The sequence below is a fragment of the Neophocaena asiaeorientalis genome, unplaced genomic scaffold, assembly GCF_003031525.2.
Source record: "Neophocaena asiaeorientalis asiaeorientalis breed wild unplaced genomic scaffold, Neophocaena_asiaeorientalis_V1.1 scaffold217, whole genome shotgun sequence".
Lineage (NCBI taxonomy): Eukaryota > Metazoa > Chordata > Mammalia > Artiodactyla > Phocoenidae > Neophocaena > Neophocaena asiaeorientalis.
Window position 1 is genome coordinate 7632633 of NW_020172293.1, and position 21330 is coordinate 7653962.

General features: G+C 35.9%; 1 protein-coding gene across 1 annotated transcript in view; it reads left to right on the forward strand.

Annotated features, from left to right (window-relative positions):
• Positions 1-18320, forward strand: part of CCDC7 (coiled-coil domain containing 7) — a 289089-nt gene extending 270769 nt beyond the window's left edge. Inside the window, exons 39-46 of the mRNA XM_024765603.1 lie at positions 609-720; positions 2291-2426; positions 7463-7589; positions 8298-8481; positions 8898-9082; positions 9660-9704; positions 17287-17502; positions 17990-18320. The gene's annotated coding sequence lies outside the window, so the exon portion shown is untranslated. The remainder of the gene's footprint in view (positions 1-608; positions 721-2290; positions 2427-7462; positions 7590-8297; positions 8482-8897; positions 9083-9659; positions 9705-17286; positions 17503-17989) is intronic.
• Positions 18321-21330: the final 3010 nt, after the last annotated feature.

The following is a 21330-nucleotide window of genomic DNA, read 5'->3' on the forward strand; positions in this document are numbered from 1 at the left end:
CATCAGCACACTAATTTATTTTGATAAATGTGAGACCTGAATGTGAGATGTAGGGGAAGGATAATATTTTATCCTATTTTCTCTACCTTCATTTTGTAGAATATATTTCTTTAAACACCCTCGATTTTAGACCACAACTTGTAACAAATCATATACAACGTAGAATTCTTCTCCAAGTAGAATTACTTTTACAATTTGATATTTGAAAGATGGTTTTTTGGCCTCTACTATCTAGCTAGAATAGTCTCGCTTTCTTGTTTGTAGGAAGTCTCTCAGTGTCAGAAATGGTTCTTAACATCGAGTCAAATTCTACCTTCATAATAAGTTATTCCTGTTGGTGGAGCTTGAGTAAAACTGAAAAATATTTTAAAGGCAGTTAAATGAGACAATATTAAAAATAGAGTCCTGGGTCAGTGCCTGGCACCAAAGATGACCTAATTATTATCATCAGAACCACTGAAAATGCTTTATAAGCTTTTCTTAATTAAGAATAATCCTTTAAGTACAATATTGATTGAAGAAAATCAAATTATACTGGTAACTGAAATTCAAGACAAAAATAATGTATGTAAACACTAAACTCTAGTCAATAAATTTGTTTCTTGCAGGAGTACAGGCTACCAATTCTGAATATACGTGTATACTGGGGTTGAACAAATAAATACAGGAATGATGGAATGTAAGAGCCAGGTTTCTCAGTGCTGGAGAGAGAAATTATAGGTAAGTAAATTGGAAAGCCTAGAATAAACCCCATGGTAATGGGTATGTTGGAAAGTCTTCATACTATTTTTGCAACTTGTATGTAAGTCTAGAATTATTTTTTAAACATTTTTCAGTAATCACCCAGAGAGTATTTGTATAATGAAATGAGAATATGAACAGGAAACCCTAAATTTAAGATTTGGACAGAAGAACAGGTTATATTTGTTTTTTTCCATTCATTTATTAATTCAGTTAAAATTCAATGTTTATTATATCCAGGCACAGTGTTAATTGTTAGGTTTACAAGGGTAAACCAATCAAGCATCATTTCATCAACTCAGAATCTAATGAGGGAAACAAATGTTAAATGAATATGTATATAGTAAGGTGAATTATATACAGAATTTGTGAATACATAAGTATGTATAATACACATATCTATGTATAACACTTTTTTAAGTTGAAATATTGTTAATTTATAATGTTTTGTTAGTTTCTGGTGTACAGCAAAGTGATTCAGTTATATGTATGTATAGACTTTTATATATATGTAAATTATATATACTTTTATATTTTCATATTCTTTTCCATTATAGTTTATTACAAAATATTGAATATAGTTCCCTGTGCTATACAGTAGGACCTTGTTGTTTATATATAGTAGTTTGTTAATCCCAAACTCCTAATTTATCCCCCCCTCCCCACCCTGAACTTTCCCCTTTGGTAACCAAGTTTGTTTTCTATGTCTGTGAGTCTGTTTTTGTTTTGCAAATAAGTTCATTTGTATCATTTTTTAAGATTGCACATATAAGTGATACCATGTATCTGTCTTTCTCTGTCTTACTTCACTTAGTATGATAATCTCTCTCTTTAGAGAAATCAGCTGATAACCTTTTGGGGGTCCCTTGTAACTAACTCTTTGTTTTTCTCATGCTGCCTTTAGAATCCTCTCTTTAACTTTTGTCATTTTAATTATAATATGTCTTGGTGTAGGTCTGTTTGGGTTTATCTTGTGCTTCCTGTACCTGTATATGTTTCCTTCTTTAGGTTTCAGAAATTTTCAGCCATAGTTTTTTCAAATACATTTTCGATCCCCTTTTCTCTTTCTTCTCTTTCTAGGATCCCTATTATGTATGGACTGTCTTGCTCTATATTATCCCATAGGTCTCATATGTTGCTTTCATTTTTCTTCATTTGTCTTTCTGTCTGCTTTCTGATTGGGTGATTTCCATTATCCTCTCTGCCAGATCACTTATTCATTCTTCTGCATTATCTAGTTTGCTATTTATTGCCATTTGCTCAGCTTTCATCTCAGCAAGTGAGTTTTCTAATTTTCATTGGCTCATCTTTATAGTTTCTAGTTCCTTGTTACAATGATCTGCATTTCTATTGATAGCCTTTCTTAACTCCTTCAGTATTTTTATTACCTCCTTTTTGAACTTGGGATCTGGTAGACTGGAGAGGTCTGTTTCATTGTTTTTTCTTTCAGGGGATTTCTCTTGTCTTTTAAGGGTTCTGTTTTGATAATATATGTTCGCTTTCATAATTTAACCATAATACTGCAAGATTATGTTTCCTTTTTCCAAAGTGTGTGGAACACATCATATATGCCTCAGAGGTAAGGATAAAGTGATTGACGTTAAAGGCCTTGGATAAAGCTTAATGACCAACGACTGTAAGAATCAAATAGGATAGTAGCAATGAAAGTGTGATGAAGATATGAGGTATGTACGAAACAAAATAAACTAGTCTGTTCAAATAGAAGTCTGAAAACAAAATTGGATTTAATGGCTGAGTGGCAAATGAAGGATTGCACCACACAGGTCTGACTTAAGAGAGTTGTCCGAAATGAAAATTGAAGGGCTTAGATATAGGGCAAAAAGGGAATAATAAGACTGAATTGGGTAAGATGAAAATTTCAAGTCATGAGTTGGCTGAAGAGGTAGATTATAAACTCATGTTCACAATTACTTACCTTTAGAGATTGCATCACCAATATGGAGAAATGTGGTTTCAAGTAGGTCTGGGATAGAGAAAGAAAAATTTCAAAGGGCCTAAGATTATGCTTATTTGATTGGCAAGATTTTTTTTTTAACCTATTTCATTACAGTCTTACTTAGAAATAAGAAATGAAGTTGGGAATTCCCAGAGGTACCTTCCATTGCTAAGGTGATTGAAGGGGAAAATGGTACTAATTGATAATTAACACTTGTTAAAAATTTACAAGATTTACATTGTCTTTGAGGAGTGACATCAGCAAGATGGTGGACTAGGAAGCTTGGAAAAACCTAAAGGCTGACTAAAATAACATTTTAGGAGCTCTGGAAACTAGTCAGATCACAAAAGAAGAGAGCAAAAGAAGAAGAAAGGAACAAAAATGAACTACAAAAACAACCAGAAAACAATAAGTACATTTGCATCAATAATTACTTTAAGTATAAATGGACTAAATACTTCAATGAAAAGACACAGAGTAGGGACTTCCCTGGTGGTGCAGTGGTTAACAATCTGCCTGCCAATGCAGGGGACATGGGTTTGATCCCTGGTCTGGGAAGATCCCACATGCTGGGGAGCAACTAAGCCCATGTGCCACAACCACTGAGCCTGAGCTCTAGAGCCCGCGAGCCACAACTACTGAGCCCGCATGCCACAACTACTGAAGCCCATGCTCCTAGAGCCCATGCTTCACAACAAGAGAAGCCACCACAATGAGAAGCCCACACACGACAACGAAGACCCAACGCAGCTAAAAATTTAAAAAAACACCACAGGGCTTCCCTTGTGGCGCAGTGGTTGAGAATCTGCCTGCTAATGCAGGGGACACGGTTTTGAGCCCTGGTCTGGGACGATCCCACATGCCGCGGAGCAACTAGGCCCGTGAGCCACAACTACTGAGCCTGTGCGTCTGGAGCCTGTGCTCCGCAACAAGAGAGGCCGCGATAGTGAGAGGCCCATGCACCGTGATGAAGAGTGGTCCCCGCTTGCCACAACTAGAGAAAGCCCTCACACAGAAATGAAGTCCCAAAACAAAAAAAAAAAAAAAAAAAGACAGAGGGGCTGAATGGATAAAATACAAAATGCATATATATGCTGCCTACAAGAGTCTCACTTGTGAATGGATAAAGATGTGTATGTGTGTGTGTATGCACACACATAACAGAATATTACTCAGCCATAAAACCAAAAGCCATTTGCAACAACAGGGATGGACCTAGAGGGTATTATGCTAAGTGAAATGTCAGAAAGAGAAATACAAATACTATACACCATTTCATTTATATGTGAAATCTAAGAAACAAAATAAATGAACATAACAAAACAGAACCAGACTCATAGATACAGAGAAAAACTGGTGGTTGACATAGGGGAGGGGGGTGGGGGTTGAGTTAAATAGGTGAGAGAGATTAAGACATACATACAAACTTCCAGTTGTAAATAAGTCACAGGGATGTAATGTATCACATAGGCAATATAGCCAATAATATAATAATTTTATATGGTGACAGATGGTAACTAGATTATTGTGGTGATCATTTGTAGTGTATAAAAACATCAAATAACTATGTTGAAATCTGAAACTAATACAATATTGTAAGTCAATTGTACTTCAATTTAAAAAAACAGAAAAAAATTTAAAAAAGAAAAAGCCTAGTAACAGTGATCATACATAAATAGGCAATCGTGAACATAGTTATAATACCAAGGAAACTGAAGCAGTAATCAAAAACCTCCCGACAAAGAAAAGTCCCAGAACAGGTGGCATCATGGGTGAGTTGTACCAAATATTTAAAGAAAAATTAACATCAATCTTAATTCAAACTCTTAAAAAATTGAAAGAGTGAACAGTTCCTCATTCATTCTAATAGTCTGCATTACCCTGATTCCAAAGACAAAGACATCACAAGGGAAGAAAAATATAGACCAGTATCACTTGTATATATTAATGTAAAAATAAAAAAATGCTAGAAAACTGAATTCAACAGTTAAAGGTTTACAAACCATGACCAAGTGGTATGTATTAATGGAATGCAAGTGTGGTTCAACATATTAAAATTATTGAATGAAGTGTACCACATTAACAGAATGAAAGAAAGAAAACACATGATCATCTCAATTGATGCAGAAAAAGCATTTGACATAATTCAATACCTTTTCATGATTAAAAACACCCAAAAAACTAGGAATAGAAGGAAACTAACTCAACATGATAAAGCCATATATGAAAAGTCCACAGTTAACATACTCAATTATGAAAGACTGAAAACTTTTCCTCTAAGATCAGGAACAAGATAATATTCTGACTCTTGCCATTTCTATTTAATATAGTACTGGAAGTCCTGGCCAGAGTAATTAGGAAAGAAAAATTAATAAAAGGAATCCAAACTGGAAAGGAAAAAGTCAAAATTATATTTTTAGACAACATGATCACCTTATGTGTAGAAAACCCTAAAGATTCCACATGCAGAAAAACTGTTAAAACTAATAAATTTAGCAGAGTTGAAGGATGCAAAATCAACACACAAAAATCAGTTGTGTTTCTACACTAACAATGGCCAATCTGAAAAGGAAGAAAATAATTTTGTTAATGATAATATCAAAAAGAATAAAATACTTAGCAATAAACTTAGCCAAGAAGGCAAAAGATTTGTACACTGAAACTACAAAACATTGCAGAAAGAAATTAAAGACACAAATAAATGAGAAGACTTCCCATGTTCATGGACTGGAAGATAATACTGTTAGGATGTCAGTATTATCCCAAATGGTCTACAGATTCAATGCAATCCTTATCAAAATTTGAGTTAAATTTTTGCAGAAATAGAAAAATCCATACTAAAATTTATACGAACCCACAAGGGAACCCAAATAGCCAAGACAATCTTGAAAAAGGAGAGAAAATTTGGAGGTTTTACAGTTTCTGATATCAAAAATTTCCACAAAACTACATAAACAAAACAGTGTGGTACTGGCATGCAGACAGGCATATAGACTAATCAAATACAATAGAGAGCCCATAGATAAACCCTTGCATATATGGTCGAATGAATTTTGACAGGGGTGTGAGGACCATTCAGTGGGGAAAACAGTCTCTTCAACAAGTGGTGCTGGGAAAACTGGATATCCACATGCAAAGAAAAAGTTGGATCCTTACCTTACCCATATTTAAAAATTCTAAGTAGATCAAAGATGTAAACATGAGTGCTAAAACTACAAAACTTAAAATGGGGAAAGCTTCATGACATTAGATTTGACAATTTCTTGAATCTGATGCGAAAAGCACAGACAACAAAGGAAAAAATAGATAAACTGGACTTCAACAAAATTTAAACCTTTTCTACATCAAAGGATACTATCAACAGAGTGAAAAGGCAATCCACAGGATGGGAGAAAATATTTGCAAATCATATATCTGATATGGCATTAAGATCCAGAATATATAAATATCTCCTACAACTCAATAACAAAAACAAAAACCTGATTTATAAGTGGGCAAATGGGGACTTTCCTGGTGGCACAGTGGTTAAGAATCTGCCTGCCAGTGCAGGGGACACGGGTTCGATCCCTGGTCCGGGAAGATCCCACATGCCACGGAGCAACTGAGCCCGTGTGCTACAACTACTGAAGCCCATGTGCCCTGGAGCCCGTGTGCCCTAGAGCCTGTGAGCCACAACTACTGAGCCCATGCACTACAACTACTGAAGCCCATATACCCTAGAGCCCGTGAGCCACAACTACTGAGCCCACGTGCTGCAACTACTGAAAGCCCATGCACCTAGAGCCCATGCTCTGCAACAAGAGAAGCCACCACAATGAGAAGCCCGTGCACTGCAACAAAGAGAAGGCCCCACTCACCACAACTAGAGAAAACCCGCGTGCAGCAACAAAGACCCAATGCAGCCAAAAATAAATAAAAAATAAATTTATAAAAAAAAAAAATGGGCAAATGACTTGAATAGACATTTCTCTAAAGGAAATAAACAAATGGCCAACAAGTATGTGAAAAGATGTTCAACATCACTAATTATTAAGAAAATGCAAAACAAAACCACAATGAGATATCACCTCACATTCATTAGAATGGCTAATTTTTTTTAATCACAGAAAATAGCAAGTAGGTAAAACGGTACGTTTACGGTAGAAAATGTATGGCAGTTCCTGAAAATAATGAAACATATACCCAAAAGAATTGAAGGCAGAGACTGAAACAGATATTTGTATACTCCTGTTTATAGCAGCATTATTCCACAATAGCCGAAAGATAGAAGCAGTCCAAGTCTCCAACAATGGATGAATGCATAAAGAAAATGATACATGTACATACAATGTCATATTATTCAGCGTGAAAAAAGAGGGAAATTCTGACACATGATGCAACATGGATGAACCTTGAAGACTTATGTAAGTGAAATAAGCCAGTCTCAGATGGGCAAATACTGCATGATTCCACATACATGAGATAGAGTACTCAAATTCATAGAGACAAAAGTTAGAATGGTTGCCAGGGGCTAGGGAAAAGGTGAATGGGGAGTTATTATTTAATGGACAAAGTTTCTGATTGGAAAGATTAAAAAAAAGTTCTGGAGATGAATGATAGTGATGGTTGCACATCATTGTGAATGTACTCAATGCCACTGAACTGTACACTTAAAAATAGGTAAAATGACAGATTTTATGTTATGAATATTTTACCCAATAAAAAAGGTTTACATTGTTTTCTAATTATAATTTTTCAAGGTAATTTGCTATTTAATTTATTTAGAGAAAAATGAAGAAAATCTAACAAGAATAAGCTTTGAAAATATTCTAGAGGAGCAAAGACTTTAAAGCTTTTAGAAGAGTTTATAAATTTGTTTTCCAGAGGATACAGAGAGCAAAGTCACATAAAGGTAAGAGTATAACAAAATTTCATATCTGGGTCACTTAACTTTAGCAATTATTTTCTTGAAAATTATATTTAAAAATTTTTAAATAATAGCATTAATAAACTCATGTAAACTCTGAGATATCACTGAATTTTCTACCTACATTTTGTTGATTTTAATATTAAAATTTTATATAAAACAGTAAGCTTGAATGGTAATTATTTTTCTGTATTCAAATAGATACAATTCAATACTGAGTGACTTTTCCTTAAATGGATTGTGAATGTGTAACACTTCTAACTTTGCTTTTTTTTTTTTTAAACTGAAGGGAGATAGAGTTGAGTTAGTCATACTACTAATACTGTGGCATATTATCATCACTAGTTTATTCAAGGTCCCTCTCTTATTTTTACATTATCACATTCATCCCTATCCTTTTCCCACTCTACTACTCAGCTACAGGCATTTGCTCTAATGTATTTAATGTGTCCTTAGATAAATTTGATGTTTGAAAAATGTTTTATGCAAGTATTTTAAATTTGCATAGTGTGCTACTGTAGATCTCTTAACTTTTTTCTTTTCAACAGCCATACGTTTTAAGCACTATTCTGTAGCTGCAAGTATATCTGAGCCACTGCTTCTCACTGATGCATCACACTCTAATGCTCTAGTCATCCAGTTCCCTGGTGATGGGATCCAGTTTGTAACCACATGCCTTTTTCATGTTTGCAGGGTGAACACCCGCAAGAGTGAGATTGCAGGGGCCAGGGTATAATTTGTTTTCCTGAAGTTCTACTCAGCTGTTCCAAAGCAGCAGTACTAGTTTGCACTTTCAGTGGCAGTGCCTGAAGGTTCCTGTCAGTCAACCACTCACTAACACTTGATGTTACCAGGCTTTCTAATTTGTCCTAATCAGGTGAGCATAAAGTGGTATTTCATTATTCCAAATTGTATTTCTCTAATCGTGATGATCATCTTTAAGCAACCGTTTCCTTTTGTATATATTTTTATCCATATACATTTTTAGCAATTTAGGTATTCTGTTCTAAGGAAGGGTTTGATTTATTATCTATTTGCGTTGATGTGCAGGGGTTCCTTACATAGTCTAGATATTTATTGCTTATTGGTTTTAAATGTTGCCAATATTTTCTGCCACCTATGCCATTAACTATGTCTCTATTGTCTAGTTAATCAGAAATCTTTATTCTTAATACGGTGAAATACATTAATTGTTTTATTGTGATTTGGGTTTAGGGGCCTTAGGAAAGTTATTACAAAGATATCTTTTACATTGATTTCTATTAATTTTATACTTTTGTCTTTCATGTTTAGATCTTTAATCCATGAGAAATTATTTTGGTATGTGATATACTACAGGGATCCAATATTATTTTTCTCCATATTATGAGTCACTTTTTTCCAGTTCCATCTACCAAAAGAACCATTCTTTTCCTGAATGATTTATGAAGCCACATCTATTGTATGCTACGTTCCCACAGAGACGGGATGTTCTTCAGGTCTCTGATTTGCTTCTTACAATAGTCTATTTGTTCTTACACTACTATCACACTTTTTAAAATCGATTTGTATTGACTGTACCATTTATCTGGTAGGATAAGACACCTACATAGCTCCATTTTTAAAAATTGCTCTAGCTATTCATAGACCTTTATTCTTCTACCTAAAATCTGTATGGGAATTGCATTAAATTCTTAGGTTAATCTGGAGAGAAGTGGCAGCTTTACCATATTAGTCATTGCACCTTGAATATGAGGTAATTTCCATCCATTTTTTCTTCTTTTAGTATTTTAAAAGCAACTTTAACAATTTCTCTATTAAAGTCTTATGTATTCCTTGTTAGACATACATAACCTAACCCTTGTTAGGTTAAAGTCTTAATGCTTAATTTTTGTTGCTATCTTATTTTATATTTTTCCAGTGAGTTACTGCTGGTATTAAAATGTATTGAATTTTACTAGAAGAGTTTTTATCTGGCAATCTTTTTGAACTTTCTTACTGGTTCTAATAGTTTGCCTATATAGAAGTGAGTATGTCATTTCTCTTGCAAACATTTTCTCTCATATTGTCTGACAGGCTCTACATTTTATGGAACACTAGTGAGCAGAGAGATCATCTTTGGTATGTTGCCAGTATTAAAGCAAATCAGTCTAAATTTTTTCCACTGAGTATGTTTTTGCTTTAGGCCTCTGCTAGATGGACATTTTAAGTCAAGAATGTCTTTTAATTTATTTCCAGCATTATTGAGATATAAGTGACAAAAATTGTACAATATATGTATAAGGTATACAATGTGATGATTTGATATATGTATGCATTGTGAATTACCACAAACAAGCTATTAACATATCCATAACCTCACATACTAACCACTTTGTATGTGTGTTATATGAACACAAGATCTAGTCTCAGCAAATTTCAAGTACATAATACAGTCTTATTAACTATAGTCAACATGCTGTAATTAGATTCCCAGATTTTATTCATCTTATAACTGAAAGTTTTTACCCTTTGGTCAACATCTCTCCATTTCCCCCACCTTCCAGCCCCAGGCAATAACCATTCTACTCTCAGATAGTATGGGTTCAAGTTATATACATACACATATACACACACACACACACACACACATTTTCTTTATCCATTCATCTGTCAACAGACACTTAGATAGATTCTTTCTATATTTTGGCTGTAGGGAACAATGCTGCTGTGGACATTGGACCAGTTCAGGTAACTCTTCGAGATCCTGATTCCAATTCCTTTACATATATATATACTCAAAAATGGGATTCTAGATCATATGGTAGTTCTATTTTTAACTTTTCTGAGGAACCCCTACACTGATTTCCATAAAGGCTATATCAATTTACATTCCCATCAAAAGTGTACAAGGTTTCCCTTTTCTCCACATCCCTGTCAGCACAAAAAGTGCTTGTCTTTTTGATAATAGCCATCCTGACCGTTATACCTCATTGTTGTTTTGATTTACATTTCACTGATGATTAGTGATGTTGAGTATCTAATCAAATACCTGTTGGGTATTTGTATGTCTCCTTTGGATGATGTCTAAATAAGATCCTTTGCCCATTTTTACATCTTGTTATTGAGGTGTGTGAGTTTCTTATATATTTTGGATATTAACCCTTTATTAGATGTATGGCTTGTAAATATTTTCTCCCATTCCATATACTGCCTTTTCATTCTGTTGTTTTCCATAATGTTTTCTCTGCTGTTGCAGAAACTTTTTACTTTGAAGTATTCCCACTTGTTCCTTTTTGCTTTTGTTTACTTTGGTTTCTGTGTTACATCCAAAAAAGCATTGCCAAGCCCAGTGTCAAGAAGAAATTTCTCAATTTTTTCACTTAGGAATTTTATGGTTTCAGGTCTTACATATAACAAGTCTTTAGTACATTTTGAGTTAATTATTTTTTATGGTGTAAGACAAGGGTCCAATTTCATTCCTTTGCAGACAGCTATCCATATTTTCCCACACCATTTATTAAGGAGACTATCATTTTCCCCATTGTGTGTTCTTGACATCTTTGTGAAAGATTAATTGACATATATGTGTGGGTTTATCTCTGAACTCTCTTTTGTTTCCATTGGTCTGAGTCAGTTTTTAATGCCAGTAAGATACTGTTTTGATTACTATAGCTTTGCAATATAGTTTGAAATCAAGAAGTGTGATGCCTACAGCTTTGTTTTTCTTTTCATTACTGTTTCTATACCCTTATTTATTATTGGTCTGGTCAGATTCTTAGTCTTAGTAGTTTGTGTTTCTAGGAATTTACCCATTTCTTCAGGTTCCAATTTGTTAACATATGATTACTGACAGTAGTCTCCTATGATTCCTTTTTATTTCTATGGTATCAGTTGTAATGTCTCATCTTATTTCTAATTTTAATTACTTGAGTATGTTGAGTCTTCTTTCTTGGTTAGTCCACCTAAAGGTTTGTCAACTTTGCTTATCTTTTCAAAAACCAACTCTTAGTTTCATTGATTTTTTTCTATTCTCATTTGTATTCTTGTTCTGTTTCATTTCTTGTTGCCCTGATCTTTTGAATCTCCTTTCTGCTAACTTTGGTCTTACTTTCTTCTTTGACATGTAAAATTAGGTTGTTTATTTAGGATATTTAAGATACTTTTTTCTTAATGTAGGCATTTACTGCTATAAACTTTCCTTAGTTTTTGCTTTTGATGCATCGCGTGAGTTTTGGTATGCCATGTTTCCAATTTGTCTCATGTTATTTTTTTGATAGCCCTTTGATTTCTTCTTTGACCCGTTAGTTGTTCAGGATCTTGTTGTTTAATTTCCACACATTTGTGACTTCTGCAATTTTTCCTTTATTTTTGGTATCTAGATTCATACCACTGTTATCAGAAAAGATACCTGATATGATTTCAATTTTCTTAAATTGTTAACACTTGTTTTGCAGTCTAGCATATGATCTATGCTGGAAAATGTTCTGTGTACTCTTAGAAGAATGTGTGTTCTGTAACTGTTGGATAGATTGGTCTGTATAAGTCTTTTAGATCCACTTGTCTGTAGTGTTATTCAAGTCTGCTGTTTCCTTGTTGATTTTCCATCTGGATGATCTATCCATTGTTGAAAGTAAAGTATTGAAATCCCTTACTACTATTATTATACTGCTGTCTCTATCTCGCTTCAGATCTGTCAGAATATTTGCTTTATATATTTAAGTGCTCCAATGTTTGGTATATATAATTTTTATATACTCTTGACAAATGAACTCCTTCATAATGGTGATCTTCTTTGTCTCTTGTGACAGACTTTGACTGAAAGTTTAGTGTGCCTGATAAAAGTATAGGACCTCTACTGTCTTTGGTTACTATTCACATAGAATATCTTTTTCCATATATTCACTTTCAGCCAATTTGTGTCCTTAAAGCTAAATTGAGCTTTAAGTACTCAGCATACTGCTGGATCCTGCTTTTAAAAATCCAGTCAGGCACTCTGTGTCTTTTGATTGGAGAATTTAATCCACTTGAATTTAAAGTAAATATTGATAGGTAAGGAGTTATAGCCATTTTGTTAACTGTTTTCTAGTTCCTTTTTTTTCTTCCTCTCTTGCTGTCTTCCTTTATGATTTATTGATTTTTTGAAGTGATATGCTTTGATTTCTCTATCTGTTGTGTATCTGCTGAGGTTTTTTTCTTTGTAGTTACCATGAGGCTCACAAACATCTTAAAGTTATAACAGTCTATTTTAAACTAGTAATGACTTCAATTGCATACAAAAATGCTACACTTTTACTTCTTCCCCTACCTTTTTTATGCTATTGACATCACACTTAACTCTCTTGATACTGTGTATCCATTAACAAATTATTGCAGCTATAGTTACATGTAATACTTTTGTCTTTTAACATTTATACCTGAGGTAAAATTATATATAATTTGTATATATATTTATGTATAATGTATATATATTTATATATATAATTTATATATACCACCATTACAGTATTAGAGTATTCTGAATTTGACTATATAGTTATCTTTACCAGTGAGTTTTATACTTTATATATTTTCCTGTTGTAACTTAGTGTCCTTTCCTTTCAGCCTGAAAAATTCCCCTTAGCATTTCTTATAAGGCAGATCTAATGGTGATAAACTCCTTCACCTTTTGTCTGGGAATGTCTTCATCTGTCCTCATTTCTGAAGGACAATTTTTTCATGTATAGTGTTCTTGGTTGGCAGGATTTTTGTTTTCTTTCATCTCTTTGAATATATTATCACACTCTCATGTCCTGCAAGGTTTCTGCTAAGAAAACTGCTGATAGCCTTATGAGGGGAGGGGAGGCTTTATGTGGCAAGTCATTTTTCTCTTGCTTCTTTCAAAATTCTTCCTTTGTATTTGACTATTGACAATTTAATTATAATGTGTCTCACGGTAGTCTTCTTTGGGTTGAGCTTGCTTGGGGTCCTTTAAGCTTCACGAATCTGGGTGTCATTATGCCTTCTAAGATTTGGGAAGTTTTCAGCTTTATTTCTTTGAATGAACCCTCTGCTCCTTCCTCTCTCTCTTGTCCTTCTGGAATTTCCATAATGTGTATATTCACTTGTTTAATTGTCCCATAAGTCCCATTTGCTTTCTTCATTCTTTATCATGTGCTTTCCTCACTCTAATTTCAAATGGTCTGTCTTCAAGTTTGCTTGTTATTTCTTTTGCATGGTCAATTAAGCTTTTGAAGCTCTCTAGAATTCTTAAGTTCTGTCGTTGTATTCTTCAGCCTCAGGATTTTTCATCTGTTCTTTGTTTATGGTTTCTGTTAGTTTATTAAACTTCTCATTTTGTTCATGCATTTCCCTGATCTCATTTAGTTGTCTATAGTGTGTTTTTTTGCATATCATTGAGCTCCTTTAAGAAGATTAGTTTGAATTCTTTGTCAGGCAATTAGTAGATCTTCATTTTTTTGGGGTCAGTTACTGGAGCTGCATCAGTTTCGTTTGGTGGTGTTATGTTTGCCAGATTTTCATGATCCTTATAATCTTGCATTGGTGTCTATGCATTTTAAGGCACAAACACCACTTTCAGTCTTTACAGTGTGGTTTTAGCAGGTAAAGACCTTCTCTTGTTGGGTTCCTAGATGATGGAATTTGCTCTGGTATTGCAGTGAAGTGTGCTTGGAGCCAGATCATATGGCTGCTGCTGCAGGTATAGGCAGGCATGACTCCCAGCAGGTCTCTGGGCTGGCAGGATCACTCCTGGACCTCAGGTGAAAGTGGCTGGAGCCAGATAACAGGCTGATAAAAGGGTCCATAGCCAGACCAAGGTTGGAGGGCCTGCTACCCACAGCATATGTGTGGATCTCTACCTGGATCCCACAAAGGCACTATTGTCCAGGGATAGGATAGCTGCCAAATTATTGTTGCTGTGTGGTGTTACCAGTGGATGTTCTCTTATTCTGCCATCTTGATGATGTCACTCTCTGAATGCTTTTTAAAACTATCTACTGAGATTTTAATTTTTATTGAAGTATAGTTGATTTATGATATTGTGTTAGTTTCAGGTGTACAACAAAGTGATTCAGTTATACAAACACACACACACACAAACACACATCTTTTCAAATTAGTTTTCCTTTTTCAGATACATGCCCAGGAGTGGGATTGCTGGATCATATGTTAACTCTATTTTTAGATTTTCAAGGAACCTCCATACTGTTTTCTATAGTGGCTGCACCAACTTACATTCCCACCAACAGTGTAGGAGGGTTCCGTTTTCTCCACAACCACTCCAGCATTTATTATTTGTAGACTTTTTGATGACAGCCATTCTGACTGGTGTGATGTGATACCTCATGTAGTTTTGATTTGCATTTCTCTATTAGTGATGTTGAGCACCTTTTCATGTGCCTGTTGCCCATCTGTATGTCTTCTTTGGAGAAATGTCTATTTAGGACTTCTGCCCATTTTCTGATTGGGTTGCTTGTTTTATTAGTATTGAGATTTATGACCTCTTTGTATATCTTGGAAATTAAGCCCTTGTTGGTCACATTGTTTGCAAATATTTTCTCCCAGTCTGTAGGTCGTCTTTTTGTTTTGTTTAGAACTTTCTCCACTAGCTGATTAGAGTGTTGGATTTAATTACTAGATCTTCTCAATATTCTTACATTCCATCTTTTCTTGTGTGTGTGCCAAACTCTGCCTGTCAGTTTAAATGTGTCCCTTATAAATGACCTATTTTGATGCACCTTTTTAACTCCAGTTTCCATTTTTGTAACGGCTATTACATTAGGGCTTATTTCTCTATTATTTCTTATATATTATACTGTATTTTCTATTTATTATAATTTTACTTACATTTTCTAGAGTCAGTTTATTTCTGCCTTACACGAGTCTAACGATTTTTAATCTGGTTTCCTCATTGGCCTGAATGACTCTTTCTAGAAGATGCACCGTAGTCTGACACTCTTTTATCCAATCTTCCTTCCTTCCTTCATTCTCGTGTGAGACCTCCATCACAATTTCAAGGCTCTCCTGGCCAACATCTGCTCCGTCTCTCCCTTACCTTCCACAAGCGTTTTCTCCAATCATCTAGCACAACTCAAATGCTGTCTTGAAACCTGCTTCACAGGAGACATTTTTGTCGTTGATCTCAGAGGAAATGCTTTCAATATTTTGTGATTAAGTATAATGTTTTCTGAGTTATTCTTTTTTGCAGATTCCCTTTATCAGATAAAGACCCCCTCCTCTTCTATTATTAGTTTCTGAGTTGTTTTTTTTAACATGACTATGTTTTGAATTTTACTTAATACTTATCTGCATCTATTAAGGTTATCAAATGATATTATTCCTCAATTCTGTAATATGGCAGATTGTACTAATTAATATTTTTAATTGTTTTCATTGAGGTATAACATAGTAAAGTAGGTAAAGTGCATAATCCAAAGTACACAGTTCAATGAATTTTCACATTTGCATATAACCATATATCTACCACCAAAATCAAAGTCAAGATATAGAACATTTCCATCACCACACAAATTTTCCTTTTGCTCTTCCCAGTCATCACCCACTCTCACCCAAAACTAATCACCATTCTGATTTCAATCACCACTGATTATTTTGTCTATCTTGAACGTCACATGAATAGAATCATACAGTATGTACTCATGTCTGTATTCTCTGTCAACATTAATTTGTGAGATTTATCCAAGTTGTTGCATATATCAGTAGTTCATTCTTTTTTCCTTTGATCACTGTTTTGTATTGCATTGTATAAACATATAATGAACACTTGGTTTGCTTCAAGTTGTTGACTATCATCAGAAATAGAGATGCTATGCAACAATTTGTACATGACATCTGGTAGGCTTATGTACTCGTTTATCTAGGGTAAACACCTAAAAGTGTAATTGAAGGGCTGTAAGTTATGCATATGATTAAATTTACTAGATAATGCCAAACATTTTTTTACATTCCCACAAGCCACAGATGAAAGTTGCATTTGCTGGACATTCTTGGGAGTAGTCGATATTACCATGTTTTTTCTATTTCAGCCATTCTGGTGTGTTTGAAGTAGCATGTAATTGCAATCATGGTGTTAATATACATATCCCTGTTGCATAATTACATTGAGCATCATTTTCTATGTTTATTCATCATCTGGATCTCTTTAGTGACATGGCTGTTCAGGTCTTTTGCCAATTTTTCAAAGTGGGTTATTCTGTTTTTTACTTATTGATTGTAGGAATTCTTAACGTATTCTGAATACAAATCTTTTATCACATGTATGTATTCCAAATTTTATTTCCCAGTATCTTGCTTGATTTTTCACTCTATTAGTATTTCAGTCAACAGAAGTTCTTAATTTTAGTGAAGACCAATTTATAATTTTTTAATTTATCTTTGTTTCCAATATTAGAAATTTCTGCCTACTTGAAGAAGATGCATTTCTCTAGTAGTAGTATGGTTCATTATTTCACATTTTGATTTCTGATTCTTCTCAAATTAATAATTATTCATGGTATTCAGAAGCACTAGAGTGCTTGATGACTGAGTCTAGGTAAATTCAACTGGCAGATTCACTCAGTCTGTATTTTTTAAAGAGCCTCTTTCATAGTGGACGTTCTTTGATGAGCATTAAATGTGATACTACACACTGTGGGACCTGTGAGTTTATCTATCTGATTCTTTTTAAACTCCTTTTTCCCCACTCTATTTTTTCTCTTTCTAGGCTTCTGACCAACCAGAGAAGTCATTCACTACTACTAATGAGCAAGTATTCTTACCTCAGGCTACTTCTCTTTACATACTAAGTGGACGAGCACATACAACCTGAGCTCTGACCTTTGGGAGGATTTCTCCTTGGAGGATTACCTGTCTTTCAGCACCACCTGAGTATGGAGTTAATATAGCAACAATCCATTTTTACCTTGCATCTATATACAAGGTGATCCTTCCATGAATCTTGTTTGGCTTTTTTCCTCTTCCATCAGCTACACATAAGGGACTCTCCCACCTTCTGACTGATATATCTATGGATGTGGTCTGAGGAGGTGCTGATGGTGGATGACACGGAGGTCTGAGTCATCAGCTCATTCAGCTTAACTTGAGCCCTCTGGCCTTACTCATGCCCTATCTTGGATGCACAGCAGCTACCCTAGAATAGATTGCTATTGGACCCACCTGTCATTTTAATATGAATCATCTGACAAAACCAGATTATGATTAAGTTATAGTTTCATAGAAACTTGATGTCCCACAGACAGTAGTTCTCTATCAAGGTCCAGATTTTTATGTCAGCTTTGCCCTAAGGACATGTATTTTTATTCTGCTACTTGAGCTTGCCATAAACTCCATATTCATCTTTCCAACCACTTCATATAATAGAGCCTATCAGTTCATAGGATTCAAGCATCTTGTCTGCTTAACCCTAGACTGCACCTGCACCAGAGCTCTTTCCTGAGTCCCATTCAAAGCTGGCAGCATCACCTGGTATATGGGTCAGGTGAGTATTTCCAAGTTTCAAATATGCATCCTCCAGAACCCAAATATGATTGATTACCAGTTAAAGATACATGCTTAAGTTGCTGACCTCTTAATTTCAAATACATTTTAGATATTCTGCATTTGTACTCGTCTCCCCTCAAAATTACTGTTTTTGATATTGTAAGTCTACCTTTGGGGGTGTGTATGCCTTAACTGCTTATTTTGCATACAAATTGTACTACTTTTGTCTTTTAACCCTTAGCTTTGTGTGTGGATGATTTACTACCTTTACTGTATGTTTGCCTTAGTAGCGAGCTTTTCTATTTCATAATTTTCTTGTTTCTAGCTGTGGCCTTTTCTTTTCTGCCTAGAGAAGTTCCTTTAGCATTTTTTGTAAAGCTTGTTTGGTGGTGAACTCTTTTAGCTTTTGCTTCTCTGTAAAGCTTTAATTTCTCCGTCAAATCTGAACAAGAGCCTTACTGAGTGTTCTTGGTTGTAGGTTTTTCTCTTTCATTACTTTAAAGTATATCATTGCCACTCCCTTCTGGCCTGCAAGGTTTCTGCTGAAAAATCAGCTGATAGCCTTATGGGAGTTCCCTTGTATGTTATTTGTTACTCTTAATATTCTTTTAGTCATTTTGATTGATTGATTACACTGTGTCTGCTGTGTTCCTCTGTGGGTTAATCCTGTATGGAACTCTCCACAATTCCTGGACTTGGGTGACAGTTTCCTTCCCTCAGGTAAGAGAACTTTTCAGCTATTATTTCTTCAAATATTTTCTCAAGCCTTTCTCTTCTCCTTTTGGGACCCTGATCATGCAAATATTAGCGTGCTTTACGTTGTCCCAGAGGTCTCTGAAACTGTCCTCATTTCTCTTCATTCTTTTTTCTTTGTTCAGCAGCAGTGATTTCCACTACTGTTTTCCAGCTCATTGATCTTGTCCTCTGCCTCATTTAGTCTATTATTGATACTGTGTAGTGTATTTTTCATGTCAGTTATTGTATTCTTTAATTCTGTTTGGTTGTTATATTTTCTAATTATTTGTTAAAAACTTCTAATTTCTCACTCTGTGCATCCATTCTCCTCACGAGTTCTTTGATCATCTTTATGATCATTACTCCAAATTGTTCCTTGCGTAGATTGCCTATCTATCTCTACATCACTTAGTTGTTCTGCAGTTTTTGTTTTTTTTTTTTTTTTTTTTTTTGGGTTCCGGGGACGGACTCTCAACCACTGCACCACCCGGGAAGCCCTGTTCTGCAGTTTTATCTTGTTCCTTTCTCTGAAACATATTCCTTTGTCACTTCATTTTGTCTAAATAGTTACTTGTGTTTTTATGTATGTGGTAGGTTGGTTATGTTTGACCTTGGAGAAATGGCCCTCTATAGGAGACAACCTATGCATCCCAGAAGTGCACTCTCCTCTCTTCACCCAAGGGCAGGGGGCCAGCTGGTCCCAGGGTGGTCACTGGCATGCGTTTGTGGACTCAGTCTGAAGGCTGCTGGACTATAGTTTTCTTGCTTCTGGTTTCTGCTCACTGGTGGGTGAAGCTAATCTAGAGACTTCTGAAGGACTGGTGCCTGCACCCTGGTGGATAGAGGTGAGTCTTGGTCCTCTGGGGGGCAAGGCGATGTCTAGAGGTGTGTCTACAGGTGGCTGTGTGCTCATGAGGTCTTTAGGAAGCCTGTCGGGTGGCACTGTTTCCAGGAGAGCTCATGCAGATGAACGCTCACTGATAATACCTGCCACCAGTGTCTAAGTCCCCAGGGTGGGCCACAGCTGCACCCTGACTCCTCAGGAGACCCTCTAAGACCATCAGGTATGTCTGGCCCAGGCTCCTGTCAAATTACTGCTTTTGCTCTTGGTCCCAGTGCACATGAGGTTTTATGTGTACTTTTTTAAGAGTGAAGTCTGTTTTCCCCAATCCTGTGTAGCTTCTGCACTCAAGCCCTGCTGGCCTTCATATCCAAATGCTCTGGGGGCTCCTTTTCCCCAGGCTAGGGGACCTGATGTGGACCTCAGAACTCTCACTCCTGTGGGAAAATCTAATTCAATTATGCTCCAGTTGGTGGGTCAACCACCTGGGCGACATGGGATTTGATTATATCATGAATCAGCCCCTCCTATGTGCCTTGTTTTATGTCTGTGTATCTTTCTGGTAGGTTTCAGTCTTTTTCAACAATGATCGTTCTGCGGAGTGTTGGATTTTGGTGTGCTCCTGAGTGGGGGTGAGCTTAGGGTACTTCTATTCTGCCATCTTGGCCACTCTATAGCTATTTTCTTTATGGTATCAGGGATTACACCAAACATCTTAAAGTTTGAAATAGTAATGGTCAGGAGAAAGTGTCAAAATGGCAGCATAGAAAGACGCGAGCTCACCCCTTCCTACAAAAAACACCAAAATCACAACTAACTTCTAAATAACGACTTACAAAAAAATGCTAGAACAAAAAAGATAACCTACTTTCACAAAGCAAGAAGAAACCACAATGAGACAGTAGGAGGGTGATAAAATCAACTCCCATACTTGCCAGGTGGGCAACGTATAAAGTGGAAAATAATTATACCACAGAAGTTCTCCCACCGGAATGAAAGTCCTGAGGCCTATATCAGGCTTTCCAGCCTTGAGGTCTGGCAACAGGAGGAGGAGACCCCAGAGAATCTGGCTTTGAGAACCAGTAAGGTTTGATCACAGGAATTCCACAGGACTTGGGGAAACAAAAACTCTACTCTTGGAGGGCACACACAAGGCCTCCTGCACACCATGACCCAGGGAAAAAAGCAGTGACTTCATAAGAGACTGGGCCAAACCCACTTACTAGTATTGGAGGGTCTCCAGCAGAGCCAGGGATGGCTGTGGCCCACTGCAGGGACAAGACACTGGCAGCAGTATTTCCTGGGAGTACTCATTGGCGTTAACACTCCTGGAGGCCACCATTTTCTCCCAAAAACCTAGCTCCACCCAACAGCCTGTAGGCTCCAGTGCTGGGACACCTTAGGGCCAAACAACCAAGGAACAAGACCCAGTTCCACCCACCAGTGGGCAGGAATCAGTCCTTCCCACTGGGAAGCCTGCATAAGCCTCTTAAACAGCCTCATCCACCAGAGGGCAGACAGCAGAAGGAAGAAGAACTACAATTCTGGAGCCTGCAGAACAGAAACCTCAATCAAAGTTACACAAAATGACATGGCAGAGGAATATGTCCCAGGTGAAGTAACAAAACCCCAGAAGAACAATTAAGTGAATTGGAGATAGCCAATCTACTGGAAAAAGAATTCAGAGTAATG